Source organism: Suncus etruscus, chromosome 13 (assembly GCF_024139225.1).
Source record: "Suncus etruscus isolate mSunEtr1 chromosome 13, mSunEtr1.pri.cur, whole genome shotgun sequence".
NCBI lineage: Eukaryota > Metazoa > Chordata > Mammalia > Eulipotyphla > Soricidae > Suncus > Suncus etruscus.
In genome coordinates, this window is record NC_064860.1 from 83,446,064 (window position 1) to 83,466,354 (window position 20,291).

At 33.7% G+C, this 20,291-nt stretch overlaps 1 pseudogene; it reads left to right on the forward strand.

Moving 5' to 3' along the window:
* LOC126025864 (40S ribosomal protein S4-like) overlaps positions 1-15,833 on the forward strand; it is a 142,488-nt pseudogene extending 126,655 nt beyond the window's left edge.
* Positions 15,834-20,291: the final 4,458 nt, after the last annotated feature.

A 20,291-nucleotide genomic window follows, 5' to 3' on the forward strand; every position in this document is an offset into this window, starting at 1 on the left:
AAAACACCATACATACAGATAAGTTCTTATCTCATAAATCTCAGTACAATGTACCTTACACCCTGAACATTGATATAATGACCTGGCACAGGCCTCAGAAGAATGGGCATCCTCCATTCACGCCAGAACCAGGCAAGCTATCTACGAAACATCCAAGGTCTTTTATAGCAACAGCTGGAAGCAGTCCTCTACCAGAAAAGACTCTACCAAGGGTCTGACATCGACCTCCTAAAAAGAGACTTCCGTTTACACTGAGAAGACTTGACAACAACAATGACCTGCTCTACAGGACATGGTTCTCTCTATTGCCCCATAAGTGTGAGGTGAAATGAGAGGATGCTCCGCACCATCCTGACTACAATATGGGATATGCAGACTCCAGGATCTTTAATACAGAAGCATGATACCAACAACAACAGAGACTAAGTGAGGAATGGAGGTGTATTGCCACTACAGAGGATGACTTGAATTGGACAAACTAGTGTGCCTGGAGCCTAGAGTCAGTCCTGTGCCAGGAAACTTCAGGGGTAGGGTCTCCTTGTATTTAGACCATAATTTGCCTTTCCATATCCCTTATGTTTTGGTGGGCCTATGCAAACAAATGCCACTTTAATACCGTTTTTTACTATGTTCCCTTGACTCCAATCCTTAAGAAAAACAACCCACTAAAACTTTTGAGGCTAACTTAAACTAGTAAGCATGTGCATGGAACTAGAGAAATGTACTTTGCCCTCAATGTTTAAGGAGTTATATAAATCTAATGTCTTTAGATTATATTTTGTGCTGCTAAGTATGTACTACAACTGGGGATTTGAGGGACAAAGTAATTGTATTGTACATGGGTTCAGTTTTGTTTTTCTTAATGTTCTTTGGCTGAAAGTTCAAGGCTGGGATATCATCGATGGGACTACCGAGAATTCTGTTTATGGGTGATTGGGCTTCCACTGTAACTTTACCTTGTCCTCTTTCTTTGCATCTTTGTTGTCATAATTAAAATAATAAAAAAAAATTAAAAAAAAAAGAAAGCATAGTTCTTCACAGTGCTTGTATGATTAAATAGTATTGCAAGAGTATTAGGGCAAATACTTTGCCAGAAGGAGCTAAAAAACTACCTTGTGATAGTTTGATACACTTCCTTTTGATAGTTGACAAATATATGGTTTATAATAGTTTATAATATTATAAATAAATATTTATAAGTAAAATGTTATAAACAAATAATATATTTATATTATGAATATGAATAATATTATAATAGTTTATAATAGTCATAGCTGTAGGGATGTGTATATTGAAAGTATATTTCATTATTATACTAGTTTTTCCTAGTACTATTCTTGTTAAATGATATTTTTAACTATGCATATATTATTTTCAATTCTTTTTTAAAATAATTTATATTGTGACCAATGCAAATTACAAGTTTTTCACATTTATATCTTTCTTTCTTTCTTTCTTTCTTTCTTTCTTTCTTTCTTTCTTTCTTTCTTTCTTTCTTTCTTTCTTTCTTTCTTTCTTTCTTTCTTTCTTTCTTTCTTTCTTTCTTCTTTCTTTCTTTCTTTCTTTCTTTCTTTCTTTCTTTCTCTTTCTTTCTTTCTTTCTTTCTTTCTTTCTTTCTTTCTTTCTTTCTTTCTTTCTTTCTTTCTTTCTTTCTTTCTTTCTCTTTCTTTCTCTTTCTTTCTTACTTCCTTTCTTCTTTCCTTCTCTTTCTTATATTTCTTCATTCTTTCTTTCTTTCTTTCTCTCTCTTTCTTTTGTTTTTTGGGACACACCTGATGATATTCAGGAGTTACTCCTGGCTATTCTCTCAGAAATTGCTCCTGGCTTGGGGGACCATATGGCACGCAAGCCATGGTCTAGGTCTAGGTCTAGGTCTAGTATTAGGTCAGCTGCATGCAATGCAAAAGCCTTACTGCTGCGCCACCCCTCTGGCCCCATCTTTTACATTTATATTTAAGGTACATAATGATAATGAATTAGAGCCATTTCCACTACCAGTGTTTTCCTTCCTCCATCCCTGTTCCAGCATGCATCCCATAATCCCCCACCTATATTTTGCAGGGACATATAACACTTACTTCTGTTGATCACTCCTTTCTGCCACTGGTCTTCTTTTCCTTGCCTGATACTGTTTCACTTCAACACAAATACAAATTGCTTTGGAAACCTGTTATGATGCTATTTTAATTTACTATGCTGAATGATCTCAGAAATTGTATTAGAAAGGAAAATTGAATAACTCCACTGAAATGATTGTCCATGCTGACCAGGAAAACAGAAGTAGAAGAAACTATGTAAAGAGACAGACTCTAAAACTTCTAGTTGGGTGATCTGAAAACCACTTAATTTGTAACCAGTGAACCAATTGCAGAAAGACTTCTGATCTCTAAGAGGAGTACAGTAGTAAATTCATGTTGTTTAAAAAATATAATTTTTGCAATACTCTCCTAGCTGTTTTTATTCAGATCAATTTAAACATGGCAAAATTTAAAAACCAATCAGTAATAAAATCACTTTTTGAAAAAATAATGACAATGATCTCTGGTCCTGTGATTATATCAAATCACATCATGTTGATGCTCTATATATGATAGAGGAGGTATATCCAAAAAAGTTCTGGGCATAGGCTAGGAGAGTATTGGCAGGCCCGAGAACTTCAGAACCAGGCAAGTTTTGAAGAAAGAAGCTTTATTCACCATTTACCCTCTCCAGCTTCTCTAGGTGTAGCCCTTATAAAGATAATTAAATATATAAAATTGTACATATGCATATTTAATATATAGTTCTATGAAGTTATAGCAATGATGTCATCCACTCTGCTTCACATGTTCAAGTCAGGAATCTAGTTATTTGTAAATGTAAGAATTCTTTTTTTTGGAGTGGGGGTAGTTCTGTACTCATGTTCCAATTCTGGTTGTTCTTTGGGGACCGTGTGAGGGGTGAGTTTCTCCTATAGCCATACACTAGGCAATTATTTTAACCTTTATACTATCTCTCCAAATCCTATTCTTTGATTTTAGATTGTTTTCTAGTTTTAACTTACCTTTCTGATAATAAATATTCTTCATTTTATGTTTGGTAAAGGTGAAGCCATATAATTGTTCTTGTATTAATTCAATGTAATTAGCACATTTTTTTTTCTGTTTTTTGGGTCACACCCGCTAACGCTCAGGGGTTACTCCTGGCTATGTACTCAGGGCTTACTTCTGGCTAGGGGGACCATATGGGAACCATATGGGATGCCGGAGGATTGAACCGCAGTCCGTCTGAGGCTTCCACAGGCAAGGCAGATGCCTTACCCCTTGCTCCACCTCTCTGGCCCCATATTTAGTGCAATTTTCAAAAGTAAATCATTGTGAGTGAAACAGTTGCTAATACTTGTGTTTCAATCATACAATATTTAAATACTATCCTTTCACCAATGTTCATTTCCTACTACTAATTATTCAAGTTTCACTATTCTCCCTACTCTCCCAACCTACCTCTATGGCAGAAACTTTCTCTGTATCTCTCTGTCTCTGTCTCTTTCTGTTTATCTTTGTGTGTCTTTCTGTCTCTTCCCCTTTTTTTCCTTTTAGACACTGTAGCACAACTTTTTTGACCATTTATCAATATCTAAAATAATGTTTCATAAATCATTTGACTCAAACATATTTCCCATAAGCTTTTATAATTCATAGTTTTAAGGCTGGATAATTTTTTCCCTGTCATAGATGAAATTCTCATGGATTCATGGTCTCATTATTTTATTTGTTTTCTTTTTCTCAGCACCTAGCATATTCTAAAATAATGAATCTGATTTAAAAAAATGTAAAAAGGAACATGCCTGTTAAGTGTCTGATAATCTATTACATGTGTAACATGATTATATGCAAATTAAATAGAACACATTTAAAGCATGATAAGAAGTCATAGGAAAGTCTAAAACATATTATAGAAGCAAATAATATGTTTGACTTAATGGTGGTAAATTTGGTTTGATCCCCTATTCAGCAAATGGTACCCTAAACTCTGGTAGCATTTATTCCTGAACACAGACAGGTATAGCCTAAGCCAATAATTTATGGAAGAAAAGTTGTAATTTGTTATCTTTGCAAATGACTTAGGGAGTATTTAAAAAACAATAATAGTGCTCAAATGGAGGCACTGGGCTATGTCCACTGAGAATTAATACATAAGCTGACTTTCAGTGTCTTCTTTTCCAGGAAAAGATAATTGATAAGACTGGTTGGTCTAACATTTTCTGGTCAGCACCAATGAATCATGTGTTTTTCTATTTCTCAAAGAAGATAAAAGAATCTGCCACAGACCACTTCGTTCATATTGATAAATTCACTATGCTTTAAATAACTCTTTCTTTCTTTATCTTGACCTCTTTCTAACTACAAAAACCTTTTCCTCTGTATGGCTTTCAGCCTTCTCTTTTATTCAGTAGATGGGATTATGCTAGATTCATGAATTGTTAAACAAAGCTGATACAGATCTTTAAACAGAACTTCAAACTGAACAGTTGGATCTGCGTTATTTAACAGGAAGAAGTGAGTCGAGCTAAATTTAAAGGATGAGTAGAATTTGGGTAAAACAAATGGATGAGGTAAGGTACTTTAAATTAGGAGAACTTAGAAAAAATTATTGAGTTCATTTAGAGATAAGGCTGAGTAGAATTGCATGAACGATGTCTATCCAGTTAATATGGGAATGGAATTAAGACTAAATCATGGCAGCCAAATTTTCAGGCCTAGTACGCTCTTCTTATTCCACCTTGCCCTTAAACCTATTTGAAATCCCATAATAGCAAAAATTTAACTTAAATAAAAATACATTTCTTTTCTTTTAGGCGATCAGATGAAATAGTCTATTATATTATTCATGCAATTTGAGTATCAGCTAGTTATACCTGGGTGAATAGACATTCATATTTTAAACTGTAAAATAGCTTGGATCCTCTACTTTTTCTATTAATGTTTATGAAGTTCTAATTTAGGTATTTTTAAACAACAACAACAACAACAACAACAACAAAAGAGCAATAGCCATATGGAACAGGGCAGGACCATTCTAGAAGTCAAGAGAATTAGTTTGAAGACTAAAAAGAAGCAATCAGCAGTTTATCTTTATTACTACCTTCCTTCCTGCTAAGTTAATGTAAAAGGGTCCAGCACATCAGTGAAAAAATTCTGCAGGAGGCATTAACATCAGAATCTTTGGCAAAATCTGAGCTGCTTTTTGGCTAGAACCTAAAGAACAGGAAATAAACAAAATGATTCACGAAAATAGCAAGAATGGTGAATCAGAGCAGTTTTTCACTCCTTCAGAGATAATTTATATTCATATTCAGAAAATGGTGACTCCTTGAAGAATAATAAATGAAAGGACAGGAAATAGTCTACTTAATAATTCTTAAGAAAAGCATGATGAAGTTTAAATAAGAAGCATCATGGGGTATGTTTCTTAGATGTGTAGGAAGAAATGTATTTCTTAGCTCAAGAACCTGGATTCTTGGTTTGTAGCTGCTGTCAATCTTCTCACATATATTCTGTTCTCATGCTTTCATGAGTCTCCCGGTTTCATGTAAGAGCGAAGCAAATTAGCAAATTATATTGTCTATTTTATTGGTTTTTGTAACATTTTAAAAACATGACATCTAAAGCTGAACATCAAATAAAATGAACTTGTTAGCGAATTATTACAATGAGAACACCCATGGAACACCTCAGACATGACCTAGCACAAGTTCCACAGATTCTCACTTCCCCTGTGTCCCTGCTAAAAAATAGTTCCTTTGCTCCTCAAGTATGACAATTATCCTGAATCTCTTTACTATTGTTTATTTATTTGGTTCTTGTATATGCATTTACAAACACTACAGATGAGTTTTACTTTTTCCCTTAATGCTATATAAATGAACTACATGAATTCTAGTGGAATCTAGGGCTCCAAAATGAGAATCTGGTGAGACTAAGTCTGGAAGCAAATTGTTCAACACAGGAAATAATCCACACAGTGAAAAGGTACAAGAATGTGTTCAGGAAATCTAGCCCTCAAGCCAGGAATTCCACCACGAAAGCTTTCTGCTCCTAAGATGGAGCTCAGTGAAAGAAGACCAAAGAATGAGCCCGTGCCTTTCTCAGATCTCTGCTTTTATTGAAAAGAACCAGGCCCCACCCTAGGGTGGAAGAGGAATACCAAGTGGGAATAATCCTATATCCCATCACCAGATCACACCTTAGGGTGGAGTTCGAATATTGACTAGGGTAGGACCAGTAAACCAATATATGATAATATATGATAATTATACTTTTGTGTCTTATTTTTGTTCTTTGTTAATGATATTGCTTTGCAGTTGTTTTTGTAATTGTTCTGCACTTTTGTTGTTGTTGTTGTTGTTTAAAAATACCTAAATTAGAACTTCATAAACATTAATAGAAAAAGTAGAGGACGCAAGCTATATAATGCATTAAGGCATTATATAATGAATGTGTAAACAAGTGGTATGTGCTACAGGTAGCATTCTTTTTTGTTTGTTTGCTTGTTTGTTTGTTTTTGGGCCACACCCAGTGACAGGCAGGGCTCACTCCTGGCTATGCTCTCAGAAATTGCTCCTGGCTCTGGGGACTATATGGGACAAGGGGGGATCAAACAGCGGTCCATTCTAGGTCTGCCAAGTAAAAGGCAAACGCACTACCTCACTACCGCTGCACCATGGCTCTGGCCCACATAGGTAATGTTCTTAACAGTATCTCAGATAAGTCAATTCATAAAAGAGATAAATTAATTTTACATCTTACAACAGTTTGCCAAATAGTGCCTGTAAGTGGCACTTATTTAAAGGTACTACAACCATATAATATTTCATAGTCCTGGATATTAAGTATTTGAGGGCACTTGATTAATATTTTTGGTCCAGATTATAAAATCAAAACTAAACTATCACCTACTCTGCTCTCTGATATTTAGAGATTTTTTTTTTTTTTTTTTGGTTTTTGGGCCACACCCTGTGACGCTCAGGAGTTACTCCTGGCTATGCGCTCAGAAGTTGCTCCTGGCTTCTTGGGGGACCATATGGGACACCGGGGGATCGAACCGCGGTCCGTCCTAGGCTAGCGCAGGCAAGGCAGGCACCTTACCTCCAGCGCCACCGCCCGGCCCCTGATATTTAGAGATTTAATGAAGAATTTACTTTCAATTAACTCAAGTTTTTGACATAATTTACTTTCAAATGGTGTGTAATTGAAGTCACATCTTGGTGGCTGTTGGCAGAGGCAATCTTAGCATCTAGAAGTTGCTCTTTATTTCTTCTTTGACCATTCCATCTCAAAACTGAGCAAGATTCATCAAATCTATGACTTCTAGTCTCTAATTTCACTTCTGTTGATAGCTGGAAAAAACTCTGCTTTTAAGAGATTAGAATCATGTAATTTGATTAAACTCACTTGGGAAATACAATTATGGAAGTTATATTCATAATCGTATTTACAGATTCTACAAACTAGTGGGAAGGAAAAAAGAACACTTTTATCAATTTAGAGTACATTGTATTTTCCTGTTTATATAATATATATTCATATATATATATTCATATATATATATATATTTATATAACTTTTTGGCTGGGAGTAAAGTTCATATGTAGCTGTTCTTAAAACTACTCCTGCTGTCTGGGCTGTAGTGATAGCACTGTAGTTACAGTGTTTGCCTTCCTTCCAAGCAGCCAATTCTGGTTTAATCCTTGATATCCCATATGGTCCCTCTGAGTCTGCTAGTAGTAATTTCTGAGTATAGCCCTAGGAGTACCTTAAATAACTAATGACCTGAGTGCCACCAGGATTGACTGAAACTCAAAACAAATCAAAACAACAAATTATCTCCTAGCTCGGTGCTTTTTATCAGGCAAACTTGGGAAGGGATATGGGGTTGCCCTGCTTGTCTGTGTACTACACAATCACCTTACCTGCTCTACTATCAGGCGCATATGTTGATAGAGCCTCATCATTTAAAATAGCCCTGATACTCAATGTTTTCTGTGAACTAAAGAGCTATAATCCACCAAGAAGGCTAACATTTGGCATGCAAATATTTTTTCCTAACTTAAGCATATTTACTGAGTATTTTGACTGTCAATGTGCTATGTATAGACAAAGTTGTATCAGTATTATATAATAGTAATAATAGTACAGAAAAAGATAAGATTTGAGTACCATTTATAACTCAATGAAGAGTAAGATCCTATTCTTCACAGTATATTAAAGAAGGCTTAAAATCTTAATAAAATTTAATACCCACCTTTGTCATTGTCTTGCCCTCAATTAATTCTCTTCACAATCTCTTTTTCATTTAACACTACAATAATACTTACTGCCAAATTCACACTTGATATTGCAAAGGTATTCTCAAATCTCATGTATAATATTTAAGCTAATTTACATATATTAACTAACAACCTCACAACAACTTTCCAAAGTAGCTATACACTTTTTCTTTCATTTTATAGGTGGAAATACTCAGGCCTAATTATTATTAATTATTTACTGACTTGTATACGTGCTTGCATAAGTAATGCATCCAGTTTAAACTTAAGAAAGCTGGCCTCTTATTCTTTTTTTTTTTTTTTTTTTTTTTGGTCTTTTGTTGGTTTGTTTGTTTAGGAGTCACACTGGGAGGCGCTCAGAGGTTCATAGGGGACGTCGGGATTCAAACCTTGGTCTGTTTGGGTCCAGTGCAAACAAGACAGGCGCCTTACCCTTTAGACCATTTCTACTCTGTTCTTATTCTTATTTTTAAATTGTTATGCTGCACAATAATAATGAAAATACAAATGTAAACATTTTATTTCTTGATTTATAGCATTATCAATTATCTACTGTGGAGGTATCTAATTAGATTTTTTTTTTCAATTAATCGTTGCTATTGTGCTAGAAAAAGAAACCAGGGTCTCCTAACATGCAAGGCAAGCAAGTATTTTACTCTGAGCTACATTGCTGATCAGAATCTATGTTTGTTTCCCCCTTTTTCCTGCATGTTCCATTGAATAGTTGACAGCATCTGGAGAAAGTGATAATTGACACTTGGTTTTACTATGTGCAGGCTAGGGATTTAACTAACCATTTTAATTCTTTGTTTCTCAAAAAATTGTTCAACTTATCCAACCTAAAATTTCAAAAATGCTGTAGCTGAGAAACTTTTGTCTAAAATTTAATCAAAGATGTTTAACATGACCAGCTAGGTGTTTACCTTTTGAGCCCTGCTTTCATATTCATCAATCCCTTTCAGTTTTCTTTGTTCAAGTGCACACACCGTCTGTTCATTGACATTGTATTTGTAGTTATTCTTATTCTTCTGCATTGAGTGCCTTTTATACTTAGCATCCCACTGCAGCAACTTTCAGGAATTTATGCAGAAATTGAAGTTAGCTCAAGCCACAATTATTAATGAAAGTTTTTTCTTTCAGGAAACAGTTAGGCACCTATGTACAATCAAACCAGCTTGCTCTCTTTTCTGATAAAGTATACACTCATACACTAAATACCAACTCTTCCCTTGTTTTTCTGCTCCAGTAGACAGGAATTCCATGGGAGCAGGTTCTGTGACACTTATATCCATGTCAAAAATACGTAGCAGTATATTATTCTGTCACAGAAGAATCCATTAAATCTTTGTGCATAAATACCACTTTATGTTCTGCTAATGATGTCAAGTTAAAATACTATAGACACTGCTGCATTTGGATCCTACACTTAGTAACTCATCTAGTCTAAATGACCTTGTTAACATTTCTATGTTACTATCCAAGAGCAGTTACATAGAATGTTAAAACTTCATTATATGAATTTTAGAATTGCACAATTTAGTACATAACAAGTGTGCAATATAAAACTACAGAAAATAGTAATTATTTCAATATAGTTGGAAGAAGCTTTCAACTTACTCATGTGATTTAATGTTATTAAAGGTAATATTTTATGAAATATATGATATATGATAAACATATACTTAATATATGTATATAAACATATAAGTATTTATATTATAATTAAACTTTAAAAGCAAGCTTATATATTAGAATAAAAAATCCATTAAGTACATATAATGAAAGCAAGATTACAGTTATCACATTGTAGTGAGTACAGGAAGGTCTGTCTGTATTTAGTATGTATACACTGTTATTAAACTTAAGATTACCAATTTGTTAGAACTTGGCCTGAAGTTATAGTAGAGTGGTAGGGTACTTGCCTTGCATGTGGCCAGCCCAGGTTCAATCCCCAGTATCCCATATTATCCTCTGAGCTTGCCAGGAGTGGTTTCTGAGTCCAATGCCAGTAATAACTACTGAGCATCACCAGGCAAAGCCCCAAACCAAAATACAAAAATGAAAAAAATCAAATCAATTTGTTAGAACTATTTAGAGTCACTTGTATCAAAACAATAGTTAATAAAAAGTAAAAGTTGGAAGTAAAATTACTTTTTTGCCATGTATGGACAGTGCTATTTCTTCCACATCTTTGTTAAATTCAATGCATTCCAAACTTGAGAAAAAAGATATAATGAGACCTGCCTGTTAGAGATGTTGAATGGGGCAAAGGGGACCGGACCTTCATCAGAGTCTGACAAGATCCTGTACTCTGATGGATGGCTAGGATTAATTTGTTTCCTGGTTTCTGTTTTATTTGATGTTATATAACTAAAATTTACTCCTTAGATTTTATTAATTTAAAAATGATCATGAAGGAAATGAATAGCATATACTTTATAAGGCTTTTAAGTTTTATAGTGATAATATCATTCTTATTCCATAACCATATTTATTTTTGGTAACTACATATTCCAAGCTGTTTTTGAGTGCTTCAGAAATATTTCATGGCAATGAACCTCACATTTGGCATGCCTTCAAAACATCTAGAGGGAGGCAGGAGCAATAGCACAGAAGTAGGGCACTTACCTTGCACGTGACTGACCCAGGATGAATCGCAGTTCTAACCCAGGCATCCCATATGACCTCCTGAGCCAGGAGCGATTTATGAGCGCATAGATAGCCAGGAGTAACCCCAGAGCATCACCGAGTGTGGCCCCAAAACCAAAACAAACAAACAAGCAACATCTAGAGGACTTGTTAAAAATAGTTTACTGGACCAAAACTCCAAAAGTTATTGAGTCAATAGACCTCGATGAAACCTAAGACATTAGCATTATTAACAAAATCTTAGATGATGCATATGTTGCTTCAATGGTAAAGGCACCTTATGAACTAGATGTCTGCATGGCTGGTTTATGGAAATTACCATTTTGCTTCCTTGAGTCATGTAAGTAGCTATGTAGGGTAACTATATATTGCTCTTTCAATTCAGATATTAAAGCATATTTTTCTTCCCAAAGAATCTTGGAAACATTGTATTTTGAGTGCATCTCTGTTTGAATCTTTATTAAATTATTGAAAACTGATACTGGACAGTTCATTTGCAAAGCTTTATGCTAAGTGGCAAATATGTAGCAGTATGCATAGCTTACTATATAGCTTATAGTGTTTTATGCATTTTTATGGTACTTTTAAGCAATTCATGAGGTCATAAAACTATTGAATAGTCCCAGTTTTCCAAACCCTAGTTGTGCGATTTTGGGAAAATTATATAGCTTGACAGAATTCCAAGTCTCTCATCTCAAGAATGAGTTAATTAGGGGCCAGAGCAATGGTGCAGCAGTAGGGTATTTGCCTTGCACATGACTGACCCAGCATGGACGTGGGTTCCATTCCCAGGGTTCCATGTGGTCCCCTAAGCCAGGAGTAACCCCTGAGATTCACTGTGTGTGGCCCAAAATAAAAAAAATGAATGAATTAAATACGCCCAGAAGATCATTTTCCTAAAAGGAAAGGAATCACTTCTTTCTCCACCTTGGTAAGCTAATGATATGAGGTTTAATTGTAAAATTTATATAAAGTTATATAACTTTTGTGACATTATAGATCAATTGATAAGATTTGTTTTTATAAGAATTACTCTTTCAGAATCTAATATAATGGAAGCTATGTGAAATATGTGTCAAATACTGCACACATCAAAAACTATATTGGAATCAGCAAACCACATTGAAACCATATTGAAGCAGAACTACCAAAATTTCCCCTGTATTTGTAAAACATAATTAATATTGCCTTATTACACTTTTGCTGTATTTCAGTATACACATTTTGAGATAAATTTTTATTCTCCATTCAGGCAAAGACAGGATATTTATATAACAAATATTAAAAGTTAATAAAATATAAGAGATATTGAAAGTTAGAAAAATATTCTTGACTGCTGAATAAATATCATTGCAGTATTTGCCATTTCACTCATTGGGAATGTTCGTGTTTTTCCTTTAAGGAATGAATAGAGCATTGCCTCTATTGCTAAGCAAATTAATTTTTTTTATTTTATTCTTGGCTTTTTTGGTGGAGGTCATTATTTGGCCATACTTGGCTGTTCTTAGGATGTATTCCTGGCTCTGTGCCCAGAGATTACTCCTGACAGGATTGCGGCATCATATGGGGTGCTAAGGGATCAAATCTAGGCCAGTCACATATAACACAAGTGCCCTACCCACTATACTATTGCTGTAGCCACTAAACAGATTAAGATTTAAATTCTGATTTAACTATTTATAACTTTGGTCACTTTAGATGAATTACTTCAACTACTTGAATCAAAGTTTCATCATTTATAAAGTGGGATATAATATATAGATACTGCTTTGTCATAATAGGTGACATATGGTAGATATTAAATTCTATTTCAAAAGTAATTTAAAAAGCAAATGATCATAATAATACATGTAGCAACATAAGTGAAATATATTGTAGACATTATATATATTATATATATTTATATATATGTATATTTAATTTTGGGCCATACCCAGCATTGCTCAGGACTTACTCCTGGCTCTGAGTTTAGGGATTATTTCTGAAGGCTCAAGAGACCATACAGGATGCCAGGAATCATACCTGGATCAACCACCTACAAGGCAAACACTGGACCTACTGTACTATTGTTTTACCCCAGTGATAATTCTATTGGAAAGTAGCTTGAAAATTGTAAACTAAAAATTGTCTCAACAACAATATAGATGATCACTTCTTTGGATCTAGAAAAGATAATTATATAAGAACATAGATTACTGTGAAATGTTTCTTATCTGCTACTACATGGGTAGACTGAGGCAGCAGCTAAACCAAAGACTTAGGTCAGCCTGGATTTTCCTCAAAACAGAATCTCAAACAAGGATTTGGCTTCTAGGAAGATGTTATTAAAGGATGAAAATAAAAAAAATAAGACAGATGATAGGTCAATATTCAGAGTGAATTCTATAGATATTGAGGATTGGTTCTCCAGGATTCCTAAGAAGGAATAACTTCTCCATCAGATGGCTAATCAAAAGGAGTGCCCCAAAATATTAAGTGTAGATTGCTCCACATTTCAGTAATCCATATTTCTGTGCTTAAATTACTCTTGGGTTCACTGAGCTCCTGAGACACAGAAGAGGACTGAATGAGACTCTTTCTAGGGTGCCTAAATATTTTCAAACAATCTTTAAAATGGTTACAAAGAAGTCAGACTGGAGTCTGAACTGAAGAAGTCATAGCCTGGATGCGTGGCACTGATGTTGAGAGAGAAGAAACATACACTTGAAGCAATAAAGATTTTGCTTAGAAATCTGTAAGTCTATTACTTTTCATATGATAGACTAGACTAGACCATGGTCTTTCTTCTTTTCTGAATTTCCTATTTAAATTATTTCACATTTAAATAAGTGAGCACTACCTTTCTTCATTTGTTCCTTTTAAGCAATTGTTATGTACGCAAGTTTGTGTTGATTTTAGGTCCTTATTTATGTTCTAACATTGATGGGAAAACAGCTGAGTATAACTGACATTAAGTGGCTAAGATATGTGATTTTGCCATAAAAGGAGATAACAACCATATACATTTCTCAGACAGATGATAATTTTCCTTTCATATTTTTGTAAAGTGTGTAATCTTATTGAGTATATAGACAATAATGGCTAGGCACTAAAATAAGAAAGTGATTTAAAGAGAATATATAAATCCAAGAACATAAAATCAGGGATACTCCTTTTTTAGATATCATTGGCTAGCTTTATATAACATTTCTGAAAATATATGCTCTATGAATAAAACATTTCATTTTCTTTAGAATAGACAAAGCTTGTATTTTGTTTACCAAAATCATTTTTGTAAGTGACCTTAGATGTCCTATCATTTCAGGTTCAAACACATTCACTAACAATGTAAGAATAAAAACTCTAATAAATAAATAAACTTTAATAAACATGGTGTGCAGCAGGTTTTATGCTTTTATTTTACAGTTTGACTAAAGTATTTTAATATTTCATCATATTTATCCCTAAATTCTATATTTTGCTGTTCTCTTTATAAAGAGACATGTAATGGCAATAAGGAAACTTAATGGCACTAGAACATTATACTTTATAGTTGTGTAGATTTTCTTGATATATAAATAACTGACCGGAAATTATCTTTTATCCTTCACAAGGAAATATATGGTACATGATATCACTAAGCCTACAATAAATATTACTAAATATAACTTAGACATTAAATCCTAATTACAAGTACATATTCAAGTATGTATGCATATAATGTATGAAGAATTAAGATATAAACATTTTATTGAAGGGGGTTGCATAAATAATCAATATGAGGGCAGAGTATTGATCAGGATTAAGGTACTATTTTAAGTTAACTGTGACAGAAAATAAAGTCTCTAATTGTACCTACTATTATCTACTTTGTAAATATTTACAATCTGGAAGCACAGATTGGCATCTGAGTCTGTGGGACCCTGAACTGAAGGTGGTACTTTAGTGTGCTGTTTCTAACATCACTTACAGACTAGGCCATTCTAGTTAAGTGGTCTCCAGGAGCATCAGCTGGTTTCAGGGTCTTAGTATGAGATTGTCAAGGTGTTGTATATGAGAAATTGTAAGGCCCTCATTATGATCTTGTTGTTCATGAAGACACATTCCTCAATGTAGACTGGACAAACTCAGGGTTACTTCTGAGTGGAGGAGCAGACAATAAATTGCATTTCTGCAGATACTCACCTACCATGTCCCATGTAATGGCATAAAAGTGAGTGATAAATTTGACAATGGAAATTTTAGAAATAAAGTTGTAAAAAGAAGACTCAGATTCAGAATCAAATTTATTTGGATTGAATTCTGTTTCAGATATAAGGGGAAGGTCTGCATGCAGCAGTTCACTAAAATTGACAGCAAGGTCCTTAATGATATAACCTACCAGGCAAATAGGCTTTCTGGTTGTCATCAGTAAGGATAAAATCGAAGAGAATTTATTGGCGGATCTATGACGATAAAGGATGCTATGCTTTGCTATCCATTGAATTAGTCCTGAAGGAAGCTAAGTACAATTTGTGCAAAGTGAGGAAGATCTTTAAAGACACCAAAGAAATCCTTTAATTAAGTGACTCCCAATGCTCACACTATTTGCTACTATATTCCTTCATTAATGTTAATGACACTATTTAGATTGATTTGAAAACTGGCAAGAGTAAGAATTTCATCAACTTTGACACTGATAAACTGTGCATGGTGACAGGTGTTAATTTGGAAAGTATTGGTGTGATCATTAACAGAGAGATATCTTGGTTCTTTGGATATTGTGCATGTGAAAGATGCCAATTTGGCAGAACTTTGCCAACAGCCTTCTCAATAGTTTGTGATTGGCAAGTGCAAGTAACCATGGATTTCTCTTCCCCAAGATAAAGGCATCTACCTTACCATTACCAAATGGTAAGACAAAAGCAGCCAAGCAAAGCATTGGGTGTAAAGTCTTTCTGTATAGAAGACAAAGTTGGATGATAAAGGGATATTATTAAATAAGGATGAAAAAGTGCAAAAAATAAAAAAGGAATAAGGTACTCCTCTAACATGTAATCAGAACTGATTTGATTCTTGGGATTACGTATGGTTCCTAAGCTTTACAATCCATGACACCTGATCACAGAGCCAGAAATAAACCCCAAGAGCAGCTGGGTATGATCAAAATACTAAACTCTTCTCCCCATCCCCCGCAAAAATATCAGTAAAGTAGGTACTTTTGTCTCTAATAATCTGACTCCCTGTCTTCTCTAAGAAAAGAATCTTTATTCTTTTAGCAATGTTTTTAGTATAAGATGTATATCAACACAGCTGTCCCAGTGATTGAATAAAATACTTTTACTAACTTCTCTAAAGCTATATGTAAATATATATGCATATCTAACATTTTATACTTTCCTTGATTTAAGTTTCACAAGAAATCTCAGAATAAATTTTAGTCTACAAAATTCAGAGAACCATTGCTTACCATGTGCCTATTTAGTTCATTAATTAATTTCTAATTTAATAATAATATCTTTATATAATCACCATAATTACAAACATGATTGTAGCTAGATTTTCAGTCATAAGAAAAAAACACTTCCTCCCCCATTCACCAGTGTAACGTTCCCACCACCAATAACCCCAATCTTTCTACTTCCCCCTTCCTCTGCATTGTAATTAATACTTATAAATAATTTTGACTTTTTATTTATAATAATTTTGTAATATTTTTGTAAGTTTTACTAAACTATACTAAAAGTATCTTTTATTAGTTTCAGTGATGTTTTAGAAAATTGTTTCTTTATTTTTTGCTGTTTGTGAAATTTCAAAACTGCTTTACAAACATGTTTTTCTTCTAGGATCCACCCTTAGAATTTAACATACATAAGTTGAGAAACTTTATAAAAGAGATATATTTGTGTAAATAAATCCATAGATAAATTGATTATGAGTTAATATATGGAGAAAGGTTTCTATTTTCTTTAAATCATGTTATTTCAAAAAATGATATCCACAGAATGTATTTCTTCATATATTGTTCTGATCCTGTTTTATTAAGCAATATTGCATGATTCTTATGCTAGAAACAATTTGTTCACATGTCAAAGTGCCACCTGTCACCTTGAGGATGGTGGGATATGAATCTGCTTATAGTCTGAGACAATGTCAGATGACAAGCATGGTGGATAAGGGCAATCCTTAACCACTTGCAAGTCTATCCATATAGAATATAATGAATCAACATTAAACAGTTTCCATTATCAGATGAAGGGACACTTTTTTTTTTCTCTTGGAGGATATCTTCTGTTTTGTGGATGAAAGTCTTTATACTGATTATAATTTACTCAAATGTTCCATTCCACTTTTTCAGAATTGTAGTGTCCAATTTTTTTGTTTTGTTTTGGTGCCACACTCTTGGCTCTGTGCCAAAATTACTCCTGGCAGGCTTGGAGGGTGTAGGGTGGGGGACATATGACAGCTCATGCAAGGCAAACACTCTACTTGCTGTGTTATTTTTCTAGCCCCTGTGTCTAAAATTTTATAAAATCTGGTGGAATATCTTTTTATAAAATAACGTGAAAATTTATTTTTTTCAAATTTTATGAGCATTTATTACCAGAAAATATGATAGATACTTCATTTCTTCGTTTTCAATTTCCATATACCACTTACCATTTCATTCATTTGACATGTGAGGAAATAGAGATTTATATATGTTAAGTTGGTTTTATCACAAATGTCAGATATTACTTATTAGAGCTAGAATAAAACTCTAATTCTCTAATAAAGAAAACAAAAAAGCATTTCTTTGGTATCTACTTCAGGACCCTGGACAGCTCCACTGAAATTTGAATTTGAACAACATTAAAGAGAGAATATTAGAATTATAATAGAGCTAGAAATAATTATCTCCAGAGATTCTCTTAAAAATGAACCTTGTCATGTGAAAGACAATGCATTGGGTAGAATGCTTGCTTTCCATGCAGCTGACCTGAGTTGGACCCTTGGTGCTCTTGATGGTCCTCCTAGTACCTCCAGGACTAATCTCTATGTGAAGAGCCAGGAGTAAACTCTGTGCATCACAATCAAATAAACAGATGAATCTTGGGATGAACTGATAAAATATTAGGCAAGATGCTTCCCTTGCACATAATCAACTTGGCTTGATCCCTAGTAATCCATATGGTTCCTCGGGAGTAATCTGAACACAAAGTTAGGAATAAGCCCTGAGCAGATATGAATGTGGCCTAAAAACCAAATCAACCCAAATGAAATATTAAACTATAGGTAGTTAAGGGACTATTTTGAAGTCAAGTTAGCTCCTTGCTAGTTTTATGTTGTGCTACAACATGGACTATTCCTATATTAAGCAAATGTTACACAGTTGTTTTGTATTGCTAAGGAAATCCTTGGAGAAATCTCTAAAGTGTGGCCTTTAGATTGTTTTTCTTTCTTTTTTTGATAATAATTTTTATTTTGAACAAAATGGATTATATATCTTTCAAATTAATATTTTATGTACATATTAACATTGAATCAGATGAATTCCCATCATCAAAGTTGTCCTCCCTCCACCCCCGTTCCCAGCTTGCATCCCATATCCCCTCTCTTACCCCCCCCCCCCCCCGGGCTGGTAGTATAAGTGGTACCCTCCATTATTTCCCCTTCAATTTGAGAGGTGGAATTAGATGGTTCATGTTATGTGGATCTGTTTGAAGAAAAGAAAAACAATAAAATGGGGGTAAAAATCAAATAAGCCAAAAATGGGCAGAGTCCTTCTAGAGAGGCTTTCAACATCAGTTTGAAAGAAGAAAGGGAAAAAGAAAGAAAAACACCACATCACTACAAAAAAATATCAAATAAAAAATCCAATAAGAACTACAGCAATAAAGACAGCATCACATAATAACCACAGTCTGAAATAAAAACAAGAGTCCCTAAAAAAGAAAAAAACTAAAAATAAAATAATAATAATAATAATAAATAAAGAGTAAAAAATTGAAAATATTTTATGCTTTAATTCAGGAAACTAGATATTTTTGTTTCTACATTTCAATTTTGGTAGTTCAAATGAAGTATGTATGAGATATGACATAGTATAATGGTAAGTATTGGTGATTTCTTCTTAGTATTACTTAGCTTAATATTTACCATATTTGCATTTACCTTTTCTATCAATTACAAAGCACCATTTAAAGGGCAGAGCAATAGTAAGTTGCTTGTCTTACACATGATTACCTTGGGATCTATCCTCTACATAAGAGCTTTCAAGAACCACCAGGAGTAATCTCTAAATAACAATCCAAAAGCAAGTCCTGAATATAACCAGGTGTGATTCAAAAAATAAACAAAATCACCATTTCATTAAAGTATTCGGTCTACTCCATTTTGTTTTAGCAGTCTCTTCATAACAATCTGTCACAGCAGCCAGCTGGTTTGCAAGGAATTTCTTTCAGTTAGCAACTCATTCCAGAAAATTACAGGACAATGATTTATTTAACTGGCTCGGTACACATCTGTGTTCTAATGGTATCCTGTTTTCTTACATTCTAAGTAACTAAGTTAGGCAAACTAATTTGGTTTCTTGCCATATTTCCTATTACTAAATACTTTCTCAACAAAGTTCTTGGTATTTTCAACAGAGTTGGGTTTAATTCAGGAAATTAGGTTGCAGATATAAATAGACACATTTGAGAAAGTTTAAAGAAAATCATTGCATATTTGATTTAAAGACCAAATGATTTAGTCAATATACAGAAAATATGTTGATGCTACTATCACCTCCACAAGTATTTTTCTTTCTTTATTGGGTAGGGGAATATGGACACCCAGTGTTGCTCAGATTTTAATCTTGGATCTGTAATAGGGATTACATTAGGGGTGACTAGGGAGTCATATAAAATGACAAGGATTGAACCTCGTGCAAGGCAAGTTTTCTACATATAGTATATTGTTCCAGCCCTGCAAATTCTTCCCATTCATGACACTAATAAAGAGATAATAGGGCACAAAAATATGCTTGAAAATACATACATATCATTTAAAATTTGTTTACCTACTTTCAGATATATAAGGAAAATGATCCTTATTCAATTTACACCTTCAAAATCTTACATAAATACATCCCAGTTCATTTAAATTGCACCTAAAACTTTAATTTGTATAAATAATTATGCATAATTTAAATCGCACCTGGTACCATAGCTATGAGGGAGTCTGAGAAAGGCATATTGTCTTTTATGGCATGGGAGTTGTTTTTTTTTACTCAATAATTTTAGCAATTTGATTTTTTAATGTACATAAAGGTATAAACATATCTTTCTCTTGATTTCCATGTAATGATTTAATGGTATGCTTTTTTTTTTGTTTTGGGCCACACCCTATGACA